We start from the raw sequence: 18,064 nt of genomic DNA, 5'->3' as shown, positions 1-18,064 counted from the left end.
TCATTTGTTGGGGCTCTCCATGGCCTTGCCTTAGTCCTTCCTGGTAAGACTTTTTGTGTCTCTGTCTCTGTGGATGTCCCCTGCACCCACAGCCATAACACCTGCTGGGCTGGGCTTCTGACCTCCTAATCCTGAAGCACCTTTCCCATTCCTCGTCCCTTTGATGTCCCCTACTTCCCTCTTATAGGATTCTATTAAAATGTTGCTGTTGATCAGCTCCCGTCACCAAATAGTCCTGTAGGTAAACTTGGGCTTCCCACAGTCTCTGCTGATTCTCCAACATCTGTCCCCCCCACAGCATAGACCTACCTCCGTTGCTTCTCAGCTCCCCTCTGTAGCAGGGGCAACTCTGGCATCCACCGTGATGGGGGATAACTTCCCTCAGCAGAAAATTCCTGTATCATCTGCCCCTCCATTTTCAGCTTCCCTAAAGGGTCCTTCTCCGGCTCAGCCCCTTCATCAAGGTTTAACTCTTTCTAACCCCTCACCTTTTGATACTTGTCCTGCACAGTCTGTCACAGACCCCTTTTTGTCAGGCGTAACAGTCACATCTCTGTTCTCCACCAACTGTGATGGGGTGCTCTACTCACCACCAGATGGCACCTCCTCCTGGCCATTTTGGGAATTAGCTTCATAAAGTCAACAACCCTTCCTGCAATTATACACTGTTTCTCTACCTCTCTCTGTCTACAGCCCTTCTCTTGTTCCACAAGCTGCTGCTGCCTCTTTGTGACTCAGCCCTCTGGTCAGATCACTATACGTGTTTTCCCCTTCTGGAGTACCAGAGGATTTCTCCAGCAATCTTAAGCAGTCTTCCCATTCACTGCCTCATTGCCACTTCCTCAGTCTTAGACAGTCTTCCCACTCACTACCCTGTAGTGCCGTGTCCCATGTGGAACCCAGGCCTACCCTCTACTCCGGGTTATGGCTCAGGGACCTCTAGTCAGCAACCAAGGTCTGTTCCTTCTAGACCTTACTGCCTTTCCCTGACTCCTTTCTTTACCCTCTGGCATCCCCACCTAGATTTGCCAGCCACCCAACTCTCTCCTCCCAGACAGTAACTGTAGGCTACTCGTCTTTGCAGCTTCCAAACACTCCTCCCTTCTCCCAGGGAGTGACTGCAGACTTTCCCCCAAAAAACCCCTCTACTTCAAATTTCCTGGTTTATAAATCCAGCCCTGCTCATTCCTGCCCAGCTGGGCTCCCTCCCTCAATGAGGGGATTGCTTATCAACCTCAGTTATGGCCTGTCAGTCAATTAGCACCTCCTCAATATGCACTGACCCTTTAACTGCCAGTGAGGAGTAAACACACCATCCCAATACCTCTCAAGTCTTCCCCAGTATGATCATAGTTGGCTTACTCTCTTCTAGCTAGAATGAATATAGTGACTCTGACATCATGGAACTGGAAAGCACATTATGGCTACGGTATGTCAGAAGAAGTGTATAATACAACTTTACATAAAGAGATCTTTGTTTTTCCTGGTAACAGAATTTCGCAAAATTACAGATAAAAATTTTGACTTCTTGTTAGGCTTCCAAGCTTCTGGGTTGTTTCTGGTACAGACAAAATTTATAAAATAATTTTAAGACACTTTATTTGCTATAACATGGACAAAGTTGTCCTATTAAGACAATTTGCCCAAAAGCTTCCTTTACAAAGATGGTGATGTATGTTCTGATAACAAAAGAATTAATTACAATTTTCCTAACTATAAATGGTAGATGGTACAGAATGGTAGACTGAATTCAGGTTTTCTATTATTTTCTATGCCAAAATGCAATTTACATTTTTAATATTGTCTTTCAATTGCTACTTTTCCCCCTTTTTTGTTTCTAGTGTATTTTAATAGATTTTTTGGAGAAGCCTGAGTTATTGTTATGGTTTTGCATTTATGCCAATCTTATAACATTTGTTTATTTTCCTTACTGACATACCTTGACTGTAATTGAAATACTGTTTCAGAAAATAGTACTTCTTTTAAATACAAGCATGAATATTGCCACATGCTACCGAAAACTGGCAGACCTCTTCAGTGAGATGGATGTTTAAGTGAAAACCATCGCTGAAATACGGTACATGATTCTGCATAAATACTTAGCTAAATGGGACATGTCTAAGAACATGAACAGAACAGGGAATCGGTGTTCTGAAAAATGACAACATTTAAAAGTTGACAAATAAGAGGTAGCGTAGTTAGTGGTAAGAGCTGCAACAACATGTTTTGTAAAGCTTCATAGCCACACATTTTCATCAGCTCTGTGCTCCTACACTGATCCACAATGACAGCAAAGCTTCTGGGTTTATGGAAAATAGATCCTGTCAAACTAACTTGCTATACTTTTTGATGAGAGTACAAGTTTGACTGATAAAGGTAATAGAAAAATCTAAGTATATTTCATCAGTACTAAGATATTTGACTTGGTACAGCACGACATTTTGATTAAAAACCTAAAAAAACTATACAATTAAGATGGCACACATTAAATGGATTAAAGTTGGCCAACTAGTAGGTCTCAAAATGTAACTTTAAACAGAGAATCATCATTGAGCAGATGTGTTTCCAGATGGGTCCCACAGGGATTGGTCCATGGCTCTACACTATTTCATAATTTTATTAATGACCTGGAAAAAACCAAAATCATTACTCATAAAGTTTGCAGATGACACAAAAATATGAGGAGTGATAAATAATGAAGAGGACAGGTTACTGATTCAGTGCAATCTCGATTGCCTAGTAAGCTGGGAGAAAGCAAACAATATGCATTTTAATACAGTTAAACATATATATATAGGAATGAAGACTGTAGGCCATACGTACTCATTCGAGGCCTTTATCCTGGGAAGCAGTGATTCTGAAAAAGATTTGGGTGTTGGGTGAATTATCAGCTGAACATGAGCTCCAAATGTAATTACGTGGTCAAAAGGGTAAATACAATACTGTACTTGGATGCATAAACAGATGAATCTTGAGTAACTGTAGAGAGGTTAATTTACCTCTGTATTTGGCACTGGTGACAACTACTGGGATACTGTGTCCCATCTGGGTTTCCAAAATTCAAGAAGGGTGTTGATAAATAAGAGCAAGTTCAGAGAAGAACCATTGGAATGATTAAAGGATTAGAAAACATGCCCTATGGTGACTGAACTCCTTGAGTCTATCTATTTAGCTTAACGAAGAAAAGGTTATAGAGTCTATATGTACCTACATAGGTAACAAATGTTAATAATGGGCTCTTCAATCTAGCAGAGAAAGATATAGCATGATCCAATGGCTGGAAGTTGAAGCATGACAAATTCAGACTGGAAATAAGGCACACATTTTTATCATGGAGAATAATTAACCATTGGAACAAAGGTCAGGATGGATTCTCCATCACAGACAATTTTTAAATCAAGATTGAATACTTTTCTAAAAGAGATTGTCTAGGAATTATTTTGGAAAACTTCTATGGCCTGTGTTATATGGGTGGTCAAACTAAAAGATCACAGTGATCCCTTCTGACCTTGGAATCTATATTCGTTGGAAGTGAAAAAGAAGGTATCCACACTAACTATCTTTAGTGTGGTAGATGATAATTATTTCCAACAGAGGAAGAAATGAACATTGCTTTTCTGGAGTTCTTTGAATACAGACCGTGAATACAGGTCACTGAAGAAGAGCTCTGTGTAAGTTTGTCTCTCTTACCTACAGAAGTTGGTTTAATACAAGATATCAACTCACTCATCTTCTATCTGTAAAACATGTGACATGTGCAGTGGAAGATAATGTTCTTACATGTACAGATGAATTAATATTGGACATCCTAAAATATAATTAAGGACCAAATCCTTAGCTGGTGTAAATCAGCGTGCCTCCATTGACTTAAATGGAGTTATGCCAATTGAAATTGGCATAACATAGTTTTATTCCCTATTCTTGTTTCATCTAATTTGCCCAGTATAAATTGGCATATATATACTTATGCTAATGATATTCCAAGTTTTATATATATTAGTTATGCTAATATTATTCCAATTTATACTGGGCAGATTAGTTGAAACAACAGTAAAGAATAAAATTGTCAGACACATAGAAGAACATAAACTGTTGGGCAAAAGAAAACATGGTTTCTGTAAAGGGAGATCATGTCTTACTAATCTATTAGAGTTCTCTGAGGGGGTCAACAGACATGTGGACAAGGGGGATCTAGTGGACATAGTGCACTTAGGTTTCCAAAAAGCCTTTGACAAGGTCCCTCACCAAAGGCTCTTATGTAAATTAAGTTGTCATGGGATAAGAGTGAAGATCCTTTCATGGACTGAGAACTGGTTAAAAGATAGGGAACAAAGGGTAGGAATAAATAGTAAATTTTCAGAATGGAGAGGGGTAACTAGTAGTGTTCCCCAAGGGTCAGTCCTAAGACCAATCCTATTCAACTTATTCATAAATGATCTGGACAAAGGGGTAAAAAGTGAGGTGGCAAAGTTTGCAGATGATACTAAACTGCTCAAGATAGTTAAGACCAAAGCAGACTGTGAAGAACTTCAAAAAGATCTCACAAAACTATTGGGCAACAAAATGGCAAATGAAATTTAATGTGGATAAATATAAAGTAATGCACATTGGAAAAAAATAACCCCAACTATACATACAATATGATGGAGGCTAATTTAGCTACAACTAATCAGGAGAAAGATCTTGGAGTCATCGTGGATACCGAAGACGTCCATGCAGTGTGCAGCAGTCAAAAAAGGAAACGGGATATTAGGAATCATTAAAAAAAGGGATAGAGAATAAGATGGAGAATATCTTATTGCCCTTATATAAATCCATGGTATGCCCACATCTTGAATACTGCATACAGATGTGGTCCCTTCATCTCAAAAAGGATATAGTAGCATTAGAAAAGGTTCAGAAAAGGGCAAGTAAAATGTTTAGGGGTTTGGAACGGGTCCCATATGAGGAGAGATTAAAGAGGCTAGGACTTTTCAGCTTGGAAAAGAGCAGATTAGGGGGGATATGATAGCAGTATATAAAATCAGAGTGGTGTGGAGAAAGTGAATAAGGAAAAGTTGTTTACTTGTTCCCATAATATAAGAACTAGGGACCACCAAATTGAATTAATGGGCAGCAGGTTTAACACAAATAAAAGAAAGTTCTTCTTCACTCAGCGCACAGTCATCCTGTGGAACTCCTTGCCTGAGGAGGTTGTGAATGCTAGGACTATAACAGGGTTTAAAAGAGAACTGGATACATTCCTGGAGGCTAAGCCCATTAATGGCTATTAGCCAGGATGGGTAAGGAATGGTGTCCGAAGCCTCTATTTGTCAGAGGGTTGAGATGCATGGCAGGAGAGCGATCACTGTCTGTTAGGTTCACTCCCTCTGGGGCACCTGGCATTGGCCACTGTCAGTAGACAGGATAGTGGGCTGGATGGACCTTTGGTCTGACCCAGTATGGCTATTCTTATGTTCTTATACCAGAGGATGATATGGCCTGAAATCTACAGCTATGTTAATTCATTTTACATCCATTATAACAATTCAATACAAGTTAACAAAACAAGATACATTAAGGCCAAATTTTGCCCTCAGATAGGTGTGTACAGCTGTCATGCAAGTCAATGGGAATTGCACATAGATGAGTGGGCAGAATTTCACCCTATGGTCGACTTATAATGCATGATTCTACTATATTATTTTCTAATCTATATTTTTCATTAAATTGGAGCTTTTCCCTCATCCCCACATGCACTAGGGGCCTAAAAGAAAATGAATGGGACTATTCCTGTGAATAAGGGGGGTAGGTTTAGACCCCAAATCTGTTGTAAGTAAATTTCATTTTACTGAGGTATGTGTATCTCTTTTAGGCATAGTGTTTTAAAAATGGAAGGCCAAATCCTCACCTGTTGCAAATCAATACTGAAGTCAATGCAGCTAGGGTAATTTACTCCAGCTGAGGTTCAGACCCTGAGTCATTAAAATGTTCAAAACTTAAGTTACACCTTGAAATCAATATTCCTGAAGGATACATGAGACAAGTTTATACCTTGGGAACTATATTGTTTCAGTCTGTCTGGGGGCAGAACAAACAAAACATCAGCGAATCGATTTTCAGAGTGTATGTAACCTATGAACCAGAACCAAAGGTGAAAGTAAGCCGGTCTGTCCGGTACTGTGTACCGGTAAGAAAGCCACTGATGGGGGGGGGGGACAAAATGGGCAGCTGCCCTGGGGCCTGGTGATTTAAAAAGGCCCGGGGCTTCCAGCAGCCACTACTGCACCAGTGGCCAGAGCCCTGGGCCCTTTAAATCACTGCCAGAGCCCAAGGCGGCGTGGCCAGGCAGCGCTGAAGGGCTGGCTGCAGGAGTCTAGCCTCAGCCCCGCCCCTTCCACCTCAGGCCACGCCCCTTCAAGTAGCCCAGAGCCACACCCCCACACCTTGCCCAGGACCCTGGCCGCCCTGTGTACCAGTAAGTCCGTTAAGTTACTTTCACCCCTGACCAGAACATATTTATTTCGGGGAGAGGAAGGGAAACCTTAACACCATAGGAAAATATGTGAAGATACCATACATTTTCAGATCCCCATATATTTTCCATACCTGTGAATTTCCTTTGCACATGAATGTAATGAAATTTTAGGAGTACTGTGAGATAAATCACCTGCACATGATATAATCCTTCTGGAGTCCTTTTGCTTTCAGAAGCAAAAAACAAGTGTCCCCAGCCCGCTCCTCTAACCAGTCGCTCTTTCATTTTTGGCAAAGACTTAATTTTTCTCCCTCTAGTAGGAAGCATTGCAAATTATTTATTACTACTTTCTTAAAGCGCTGAAAGTTGCAGTGCTCCGGTGTGTGTTTTTACATACCCCGAGTGAGCAAGTTGCAGCGCTGTAAAGTGACAGTGGAGACCTCATGGGGGTGGGGGGTTTTTACGGTGCTGGGAGAGCTCTCTTCCAGCGCTGGTGCCACGACTACATAGCCACATTAAAGTGCTGGCACGGCAGCGCTTTAACGTTGCCAGTGAAGACATAGCCTAAGTGTTGGTATTTTTCCAATACTCAGTGACAGCATAGAGAAGCCAGTTACACTTACCTCATGATTTTTGTCATCATCAGAAGAGAATTATTCATGGATAGACATAGATGCCTTTGTCATAGTTTAGGGTGTGAAGAAATTTCATACTTTACTACATGGTCCACGTTTTATATTTTTAATTGACTCATTTCCATGCTTATTAGGAGGTACAATGGTGTGACTGCCCTTAACATTAATGCTGATGGATTGTTCAGCCTACCGTGTGAACCGTGTAATGAATAGACCCACTCAAATATTTTTATATACCTCAACTGGATTTTTTTAGCTGTGCCCAGGCCAATGATTAAAAAAGAAACCTGAAAGCATCCTGACTTTGCCAGCGCTTATGAACTAGTAATGTCTGGGTGGACCTCTGAAAACAGACAGGTGGTGGCCTCTTTCTATCATCAGAGACATGAGTTAACTACCTATCTGTATTGTTTCCTGTGGTGAATGATGGTAGTTGTATACAAAACATTACAATCACAAGCTGCTTGAAGATCATGCAGACAGAATAGGAATGAAAACAATGTCCAAGAGCTGTATCCGGTGGCCATGCTTTGATCAACAGATTGAACAGACAAAGCATTGCGTTGGCAAGATGTACTCTGAGACGCTCCCAAAAGTGCACTGTTCCATCTGTGGGAAGTGCCTAAATCATCTGTACATTGCTGTACCCATGTTTAATTCTACATGTAGAGAAATTGAGAGAAATTATTATTGTTACTGCTTCTTTAATTACCTGGGTAACAGTTCTGATACTACAGTGATGGGGCACCTAAGTAGAGTACCTTGCATAGATGGATAATACTAATGAGAATTCCTCCTTTATTACTGTTTCCTAACAAGTTAACATTTGGAATTGTTCTAATACTATTGATAGTGTAAAATAAAGCAAAATGGGATTGAGGGAAAGTTATTATTAAGCATAAAATGGACTGTAGTGTAAACTACTTTAAGACCTAGAGTGTTAGCTGACACATTAATGAAGCCATCTAGTGGTGCTGTTGTGGTGTTCAACCTGTGATAAAGACCATGTTCACATAGGAATGATGTGTGTCATTCTATTTTGTTTGCTCTAAGTGCAGTGATTTAATTATAGAGAATTGAAATGCATCCACATCACTATGTTGGCGTAAGGTACTTCACTTATGAAGCTGCTGTGTCTACACAGCTCTGCGCTCATACAAATTAACCACTCTGTTTTCTGGGCAGATATCCCATGCTGCAGTGTTCTCCCACTCAGGTCTGTGCTTGGTAATTTGTCTCACAGTGCATTGTGGTATGCCTTCTGATTCAGGTGTGAAGCAATACAGTGAGGGGTACTAGTTGGAGAGTGTGCACACAAAACTTAAAGTGAACAAACTCATTGCAAAATGGAGTTACTCCAGTTCCAAGGAATATTACTGTGATCTAAGATGTTTGGTTTAAAAACAGGTTTTGTGTGGACACAAGGCACATGAAGGCAAACAAACTACAGTTACTCTGAGGTAACATCCCCATATAGACAAGGCCCAATAAATGACTGAGATGTGTGCATCTCTTTGCTGAATTTCTGTTTCACCATGCTAAATTTTGCTCTGACGAAGACCAAAATATATGCACCTGCAAAAGAAATTAAATAAATATGGAACCTGACTGAGTCAAGTTTGGTTTGTGGGGTTTTTTGTTTGTTTTTGTTTTTACTTTCTTTGATTGTTGATGGTGCCCCTGGCAATGATCAGTCCAGAACTGTGCAATGCCAGATGCATTGTCCACTTAATGAACTAACAACCTGCAACTTTTTAAAAATGAAGCTGTTTGAGTTTTGCATAATTTATTTCAAACCATTAATTTATACTCTGATTTTGCAAGCTTATTACTTAAAAATCACTAAAATATATCTTATTTATTGAAAACTTATTTAGTGTTTGTGCCCACGAAGGTGGGGAGATACCAGTGAAAGGATACATTCAGGCCTCAGAATAGCAAGCTACGCTTTATTGAAGGAAGAATTTATGCTCCAATCTGCGCAGGGAGTCCCTAGGCACGCAGAGGGGCTGTAGGGGACTCTGGTCATTCGGGACAGCTGACCAGGCAGGACTCCGTTGCAGGGGGAGTCCTCTGTGGTGTTACATTCTCCGCGCTTATCTCGAGGTTACATGGGGTCAACAGCTGGTTACATCCGTTACATTCATGATTTATGCTTGTTATATAAACTGACTCATTTACAGGCAAAAAATATGCTGAACTATGCTAAACTATATTTTCGCAGGGTATGTCGGATAAAGTTAATTGAAATGCCTGCATCCTCCGCTTACATTCAGTCACGTACGCGGTCCACCACTTAGCTCCTCGCCAATCTTCCGCAACCTTGCCCCTACACTCCACCCCTTGGCAGATTGCGGTGTGTTCGTTACTGCAACCAGTGCACGCCGAGTGTGCGCACTGGTTTGGGGGTTGCTAGTCAGGCCAGGAGGGCAGAGGAGCAATTCACACAACATTGAAGAAGGACAAACACACATAGAAAACCCACTAGTCCAATCAATAGCAGGAACCTGATGCATCTCCCCCAGGCGCCGAGATCCGGAAGCCAGGAGGTTAGCCACTGCCAAAGGTCATCCCATGCAGAAGTCTCAGAGCCCATGTCATGTATCACCTTCAAGTGGTCCATCATATTATGAACATCAGTCTTGATATGCTTAACTGTGTAATTCCGGTGGGCCAACGGTAACGTTAAAGTCCCCGGTGTCTGGCACGTATTCTGCTATCACTGCGCACGAGGCTGGGGGAAGTTCTCCAACAGGACGAATGGCGTCCATCGCCGAAGGTCACTGAACACACCAACAAGCATCCCCCAATACCACTACCGATGTCCCGTAGCTCAGACCACTGGCCAGACAGGCCGGGGCCAGTCTTGAACAGTATTTCCTCAAGGCAGGGATTATATGCGGCTGCTCGCCACCATCGTTCTGTCCCCCTATATGAGGCCGATCCATCTGTGAACCACGTAGCCTCTCGTTGTTGTTCAGTCAAGGAGGCGTAGGGAGGGGCCTTCATACAGAGGGGCTGAGGTACCTCAACGGGGCGGGAGCATAAGTGTGCTGACCTACGGAGGGCAGTTCCTCGAAGGTGTCCACGCCTAGAAGCCACGTTTGCGCATCGGTAATGCATGCCTGGGTCTTTTACATACACAGCGGCAGGTAATGTTTCCATTTCCATAGGGTTTGGGTCTGGGCTACCCCAGTCTGCGTGAGTGGGCTCTCATCCTGGACCCAACCCATAATTGGAAGTGGGGTACGCACCTCTACAGGCTCCTTGCCCCTTATGGGCTCAGTTTGCTGAAGGGCCCATATTACTGCAAGCAGCTGCTGTTCAAGGGGTGTATAATGCTCAGCCGAGCCTCGTAGGGATTGTCACTAATACCGTATGGGCTCCTTTCGAGATGAAGCTTGCTGCCACAGCCACCATGAGGCCACGCGGTCAACCACTGTTACCTCAAGTTCAAAGGGGGTGCCTCGTCTGCCTGGGCTTAGCACTGCGTGCTGGCTGAGTGCCTCTTTAGCCTGTTGAAATGCAGCATGCTGTTTGGCTGCCCAGCCAAACATGGCTTTCTTCCGGACTACTGCTTGTATGGGCTGCAAAATGTACTTTAGATGGGGAATGAACGTGCGCCAATATCCAAGGAGGCCCAGAAAAGTTTGGGCTTGGCTTACGCTAGTGGGCTCTGGGAAGTGGATAATTGTTTCGATGGCCTTTTGTGGGATTTTACTTTGAGGCCCTGACCAAAGTATGCCCAAGAACATCACCTCCTGCTGGGCCCCTGGATTTTACTAGGGTTGATGGCCCATCCCCTGGCTATCAGAGCCTGCAAAACATTGTTCTTGGCCTTGGAGAGTGCCGCCTCATGGGGCCCACTCAGCAGGACATCATCAATATAGTGCTCTAGGACCAGTCCCTCTGGAAGAGTCACTTGCTCCAGGTCTCGACTAACCAACTGGTGACAGATGGTAGGGCTATACTTGTAGCCCGGAGGCACCACAGTGAACGTGTACTGCCGATCCTGCCACATAAAGACAAATTGATCCTGGATCTGCGGGGCAATGGCGATGAAGAAGAAGGCATTTGCCAGATCCACCACTACATGCCACTGCCCTACTTGCATCATGAGGCACCCCATGATGGAGACCATGTCGGGAACTGCTGCCGTTAGGGTTTGGGTGACCCTATTCAGGTTCCGGTAGTCAACCGTCATGCGCCAGGTTCCATCCTTTTTACGGACTGGCCAAATTGGGCTGTTAAATGTACTCATGGCGGTGTGAATGATGTCTGCCTGGAGCAGTCCTTTAACGGTCGCGGTTATTTCCTCGTGCCCACCAGGTATCCAATACCGTTTGGTATTGACTACTGTGGTAGGGGTTGGAAGCACCACGGGATCCCGCCATGGATGGCCCTGCATCATGATTACAGCTGCTCGGTCATACAGCGGGCACCCAAAGGAAAAGGGCCCCCACTGTGTGTCTATGGTTTACCCTCGGAGGAGGTCTATACTCAGTATGTATTCATGAATGGGGGTGATTAAGATGGTGACTTGTATGGGGGAGATCCCTTCCCAATGGCCAGCCTTAACTGCATTGGCGCAGCCCGAATATTTGCCCATCCGAGGCCGCTCACCATTACCAACCAGCCGCGACAGGGTGGGGTGCCATGTACTATAGTCGCTTCTGCTCCTGTGTCCACAAGAGCCATTACTCGTTGTTGCCCCTGGCTAGGTCAGTAGATCTCTACTGGGACATAAAGGTGGTGGTCCCCCACTCCATATCGCCTTACCTCCGGGGGGGGATGCAGGGGACCCACCACCCCTTCAATATTGGGCGGGCAGCTTTCACTCAATATAGTCTGCCAGCGGGGCAGACAGTTGGGGCTGCTGAGGGGTACTATCTACCTTGTTTTGGGGCCTTCCTTTCATCAGGGCCCCCACCCTTTCCTTGGTATGCTGTTCTGGCTTGAGCTGTAACCAGCGTCTTAACAGCTCAGCATTGGTTTCCCCATCCACTTCCTCCAGGGGAATCCTTTTGCTTCACATTCATCTGACGCGGCTTTGTAGTCTTCATCATACCATCAATTTCTGTTAATTGCATCAGGAGCTGTGCCGCATCGCCCACCGACCCTAAGGCTCCCCCAAGCTTTGGAGGGATCATCACCTTCAGGTGGGGGTGGGTGTTCTGCAAAAGCTGGGTACAGATGGTGTGGGTCAGCTCCACGGCATCGGGCCCTTCAAAATCCTCGGCAAATGTGCCTAGCTGTCGGAGCTGGCTAACCCCCTCTGGGATGGAAGCCCACTGTTCCAACCTGCCATCGGTGTCTGCAGGCAAACTCCAGATGGTTTTGATAGCAATGGTCAACCAGGACATAAGGGAGGGATATGGGAAGTCCGCCTCCGTAGCGGCCCCTGCATTGAGACTTCTACGAAGGAGGGGGTTTGTGGTTAGCGAGCCCATTCAGCCTAGCTCAGCGGGGGTAAGGTTAATCACATCCACTCCCTTGTCCCACTGTAGCAGCCAGGCCAGCAGCGATTCTTTGGGACACTGCTGGAAACGCTACATGAAATCCTGTATCTCGGAGGATTTAAATTCCCGGATAGTATCCCTTCCTACCATGTTATCATTATCCCTGTGCGGTCTCTCGTACCATGTCTCAACAGTGGGTCACAATTGTGGATATAGCCCCGCCTTCCCACCGTCCCCCTCCCCGGGGGACTCGTCCTCGCTTGTCTCCCAAATGTCCCCATCCCAGGTCTCTGGGTTCCAGTCGCTTTTGCGCACAAGTGCGCATATGGCAAGGGGGCGCATGTCCCACTGAACTCCCTTTCGCCACCGGTGGTTCGCAATTCGAGCCGCCATAACCGTGCATTGGTGCTCTAACCGCTCGGCCCGTTCGGCTGTACCAGTGATGACTTCCTGGGTTAGTGAATGGGCCTCGTTTGCTTCCTGCAAGTCAGTCTCTAATTGTCCTATCCTCTGGCGCTGAACCAGCAGTGCCTTGTCCACCGTGCAGAGCGTGGTCAGAAGACCCATCCCAGGTCTCCCGCCGCTTTTCGCTCTGTGGGTCCTACTTTGTCCAGCTGGAGCTTGGATATCAGTTCCTCCAGCCTAACTGGGGTGACTCCCAGCTCCTGCTTGAGCTCTGGCCATGCGGCGGGGGCAACCAAATCCACCAGCTTGCAAGCCACTGGTGCCCACTGTCCCATGGAGGGTCACCCGGGGATGCGGCTCTCTCCCTCCCCCTTATCCTTCCTTCCCCAAAGAGGCATCCCTTCACTGGTATCCTGTTCATGACGCCAATTGTGCCCGCAAAGGGGGGGAGATACCAGTGAAAGGATGACACTCAGGCCTAAGAATAGCAAGCTACGCTTTATTGAAGGAAGAACTTATGCTCCAATCTGCATGGGGAGTCCCTAGGGTGCATGGAGGGGCTGTTGGGGACTCGGGCCATTTTGGGATAGCTGACCAGGCAGGACTCGCCGTGTGGGGGGGGCGGGGGAGTCCTCTGCGGTATTATATTCTCCATGCTTATCTCAAGATTACAGGGGTCAACAGCTGGTTACATCCATTACAGTCATGATTTATGCTTGTTATATAAACTGACTCATTTACAGGCAAAAAATATGCTGAACTATGCTAAACTATATTTTGGCAGGGTCCGTTGAACAAAGTTCATTGAACTGCCTGCATCCTCCGCTTACATCCAGTCACGTGCGCCACTTAGGTCCTCACTAATCTTCCACAACCTTGCCCCTAGAGTGTTGCTTACGGTATTATGACAGATCAAAAATGTAATCTAATTTTAAATATATTATATATATTTCTGGAGGATTTCCCAGAATATACATCTGTTACTTTGACTTACAAGTCAGAGAAAAAGAGGCAGAATTTGGTTGCACTGAAAAAGATTTAAAAAAGAGGATTTTGTAAAAATCAATGTGCCATATATTAGCTGATGATCCATCTGGAAAGCTGTGTATGCCAGATACTTGATGTGCAAAATATCACAGAGTATTTTCTCTGAGTGATCATTTATTTTTCTCCATTCTCTGCACTGTCCATCATACAACAATAATAGTTTATCTCACACTAACCTTAATTCTGCAAAGGCAAAGTTAAGGTTGCACATGCAACTTTTACTTGTCTTTTCCACACTTTTGAGGACTTAACTCTGCAACCATAATAATCTCTTAACATAGCTTCTTAGATAAAAACACTAGCTTTTTCTTAGCTTTACAGCTTTAATGTTCTCAGCATCATTTTCTTGGAGGAATCTATATAATTAGTAATAGATAAAATTTATTCTTCTCATTCCTTTTATTCTTAAAAATGGTCAGATCAATTTTGCTCATATTTTACAAAAAGAAAGATTCACCTAGGACAAAAACAAAGTTTGGAGTATTTTAGCACCAATGGCAAAAGTTTCAGAAAGCTCCAAGTAACTGAAAACAGATCAAAATAGAAACTGTTCTGTGTCTTAACTGTAGTGGAATAATACAGTGAGAAATGTCATGAACAGAGTCATTCCTATACAAAGCTAAAGATACTGGCAGAATCTGAGCAATCTTTTTCATTAATCTGGGTGGAGTGTCAGCATACAAATCCAAATCTAGTCTAATGTCAGTAGGTGTCAAGTCTTGTTCATAGAAAATTCATTGCGTTGCATGTTGAATTTTAATGGAACGTAATTGAAATAATTGATCGTTGCCAATATCTTATAGCTTGCTTTTCTTGATGCATATTTTTATCCCATAGATGCAAAAAAATCATGATTACATACAGTAAGTCTCAGAAGCACTGTTATTCTGACGACTATTAGAATGACACTCTTCCGCAAGCAGAGCTTTCAATTGCCTAGAGTGGCAGAAGAGCCAAAGAATCCATGAAGTCCACTAGGGACATAGGCTGGCAACAGCTATTTTATGCAATGAGATACTAATGTGAGGAGTGGCAGTATAAAATGCTAAAATGGATTGCTAATCTTGCCCTGTGCATCTCTGCAGCATGATAGATGTGATATATATTGATAAATCTGGGTCTTATCGCTCCAAGAACTGGTAGAAGAATGCTGAAGGTGGACTCTAGATTTGTAATGAGACTGTCTCCTGGTGACATTGTCTCCATGCACTAGCTACTTTGGTGTAATCACCAAGTACCATTATTTAAAATTTAAATTTATTTATTTATTTAAAAATCCTGCACTTCCTCTTGCCATTAAATTGATCCATCTGTGAGCCCTGGAAAGTTCAGAAAAGAACTAAAAAGCTATAGAATGATGAGGCAGCAAAATGCTTAGACTTTGTGCCCTGTGGCATACCATCAGCAAAAATAAGTTAAGGTCTAATCCTTCACATTAAAGTTAATGGCAACACCCTCATACCCTCTGTATTTGGCTCAGGAGGAACCGTTATTGGAATACTGTGTCCAGTTCTGGTCTCTACTCTTCAAAAAGGGTGTTGAAAAATTGGAGAGAGTTCAGAGAAGAGCCATAACAATGATTAAAAGATTGGAAAACTTGCCTCATAGTGATACACTGTAGATTGAGATCCTTGAGTTTATCAAAGAGGAGGTCACTGCAACTACATAGAGAACAGAAATTTGAAAAGAGAGGGCTCTTCAGTCTAGCAGACAAAAGTATAACAAAATCCAATGGTTGAAATGGAAGCTAGACACACATATCTCATAAAAAGGTATCGAACTGTAACAGTGAGAGTAATGAACCACTGGAACAATTTTCTAATGTTTGTTGTGGATTCGCCACCATTTGGAGATTATAAAATCACAACTGGATTTTTTTAAGGCATGCTCTAGTTCAACCATAGCTATTGCACTTGATGCGGAAATTAATTCAGGAAGGTCTCCTGGCCTATGTCATGTAGGAAGTGTAACTAGATGATCACAATTGTCCTTTCCTTCTGGCCTTAAAAATCTATGAATCTATTCACTTCAAGGGCTGCAGGAATGAGACCTCTAAGGGCCCAATCTGGCCAAGATATGCACTCAAACTCCTTTTAGTTTCAGTATGTGTGCTGGATGCATACCATAAGGCAAGCTCATCCCCTAAAAATGTGCATTTCCATTGTACTCAGCATGAATGTACCCAGCAACTTTCACATGATATAGTATTTAGAGTATTATACTTTTAATCAAATAAATGTGCAATTCAGTCCATGCATTCAAACATTAGGGTTTTTTTCTATCCTTTCTTTTATGTCTACTTTTCTGTCTCTTTAAACAATTAAAGGGTTTAAAAGATGAGGGATGAATCTAAAATGATAAAGAGCAAAGCATAATTAACCTGTGGAAGTCGTAGCCTGTTAATAGGACAGCTCCCCTATTGTCTCAAATTTATGGAAAGAAAGAGAAGACTCAAGGGACGTGATTTAACTAAGTTGCAACTTTATTAATTTTATTCAGCTGGGAACTATCAACTAATAATTCATTCAATGCACATCATCATTCCTTTCTTAATTCTTTCCACCTGGTGGGGAGTGGCCAACAGCTCCCACCCCTGCACAGTTGGTGCCAGCCCATGGCTAAGACCCTAACACCCTCTCCTTATCTGAGTGTTAAGGGGCTGCCTACAACTGCTACCAGACTTTAGGAGTCCCAACCTATTCCCCAGATTCTTTAGAGGATGCCTTCCCCTAAGTACACTTCCAATTTTGGCATAGTAGGGACCAGTCCCCCCATGGAATGAGTACTTACAATGGACACCTGGCACTTGCTAAATTGCAACAACTTGAATTGTACCTCCTGACCTATTCACCAGATCCCTAGCCTGCTGTGGGAGAGGCAAAAAAAACCACCCCACCCTTTCTGGCAGTCAGGAAAAATATCTTCCCAGTCTTCATAAAGGTGACTAGTGCAGTACCCACAGCAGAACAACAACAAAAACAGGTTTGTACTAATCTCATGGGTGGGAAGGTGAAAGCTGCTAATTGGGCATGAGTGGGGGCACACTCTGGACGGATAGGTTTTATATAACCCTCTCCATGTGTGCAGGAGCCATTACCTGAGTCCCACTGGCCAACCCATGAATTCAGGTGATGTCCTCCACCCCACTTTAAGAAGCCACTACGCTTTTTCCTTCCAGTCCAGAAAAAGTCCTCCTACTTTGAGGTTGTGGGGGTTGCATTTGGAGATTGAGGGCAACCTAAAACTCATTCAGAACTTGCTAGAACACAAGCCTTGTTATGTTAACCCTAGAATGTTTCAGTTATTTAATAGTTTACAGACATTCATGTTTTTTCTTGGTATTGTATTTTCTTACATAAGTTTCAGACATCCTATAAATTCTGTCAGTGCAGCATTTGAAAGAGAACATTATAGCCTGCACTACCACTACTGGAGGCCTCATGGAAGTTGTAACACTGTTCAGAAATGTTAATGTCAATATGAGTGTTTATGTGCAGCCTTAATTCTAGCTTAGATGTCCCCTCCCCCAGCCCCCACCCGGATACATAATGCTGACCTCTGTGTCTGCAACTTGAAATTCTGGTCCCCACAGACTAATGAGAATATAGAAGACCTAAAGAAACTACAATGAAAGGAAACCATAGTGACACAAAGATTGGAAGATAAATCTTACAAGGAGAGACTGAGGGAACTAAATTTATATAATTTAGAATGGTGAAGACACAGGGGATATCTTTTCTTTCTGACAGTCTACAAATGTCTTCAAAGTGACAGCATATGTGATAAAATGGAATCATTCACAGCCTCAAGATATGATATGCCAAGAAACAATGGCCTGAAGCTAAGAAAAGAAAAGTTTAGACTAAATATTATTACGAAAAAGTTAAGAGTAAGAGCAACTGGATGATGGAATGGCCTGAAGTACAACGGGAAGTTGTGGCACCATCACTATACATATGCAACAACAGATTAGATGAGACATTAGTATGTACTATATAGTCTTGAAAAATACAAGGGTCAGACTAAATGAAACCACTGTTCATTTTGACCATGCTGTATTA

General features: G+C 43.3%; 1 long non-coding RNA gene across 1 annotated transcript in view; it reads right to left on the bottom strand.

Moving 5' to 3' along the window:
* The window catches only part of LOC140909995 (uncharacterized), a 196,227-nt gene that overhangs the window by 84,314 nt on the left and 93,849 nt on the right, over positions 1–18,064 (bottom strand). The window lies entirely within an intron of this gene.

The sequence above is a fragment of the Lepidochelys kempii genome, chromosome 4 (assembly GCF_965140285.1).
Source record: "Lepidochelys kempii isolate rLepKem1 chromosome 4, rLepKem1.hap1, whole genome shotgun sequence".
Classification (NCBI taxonomy): domain Eukaryota; kingdom Metazoa; phylum Chordata; order Testudines; family Cheloniidae; genus Lepidochelys; species Lepidochelys kempii.
Note: the sequence above shows the minus strand (reverse complement) of the source record. Positions and strands in the feature narration are given on the sequence as shown.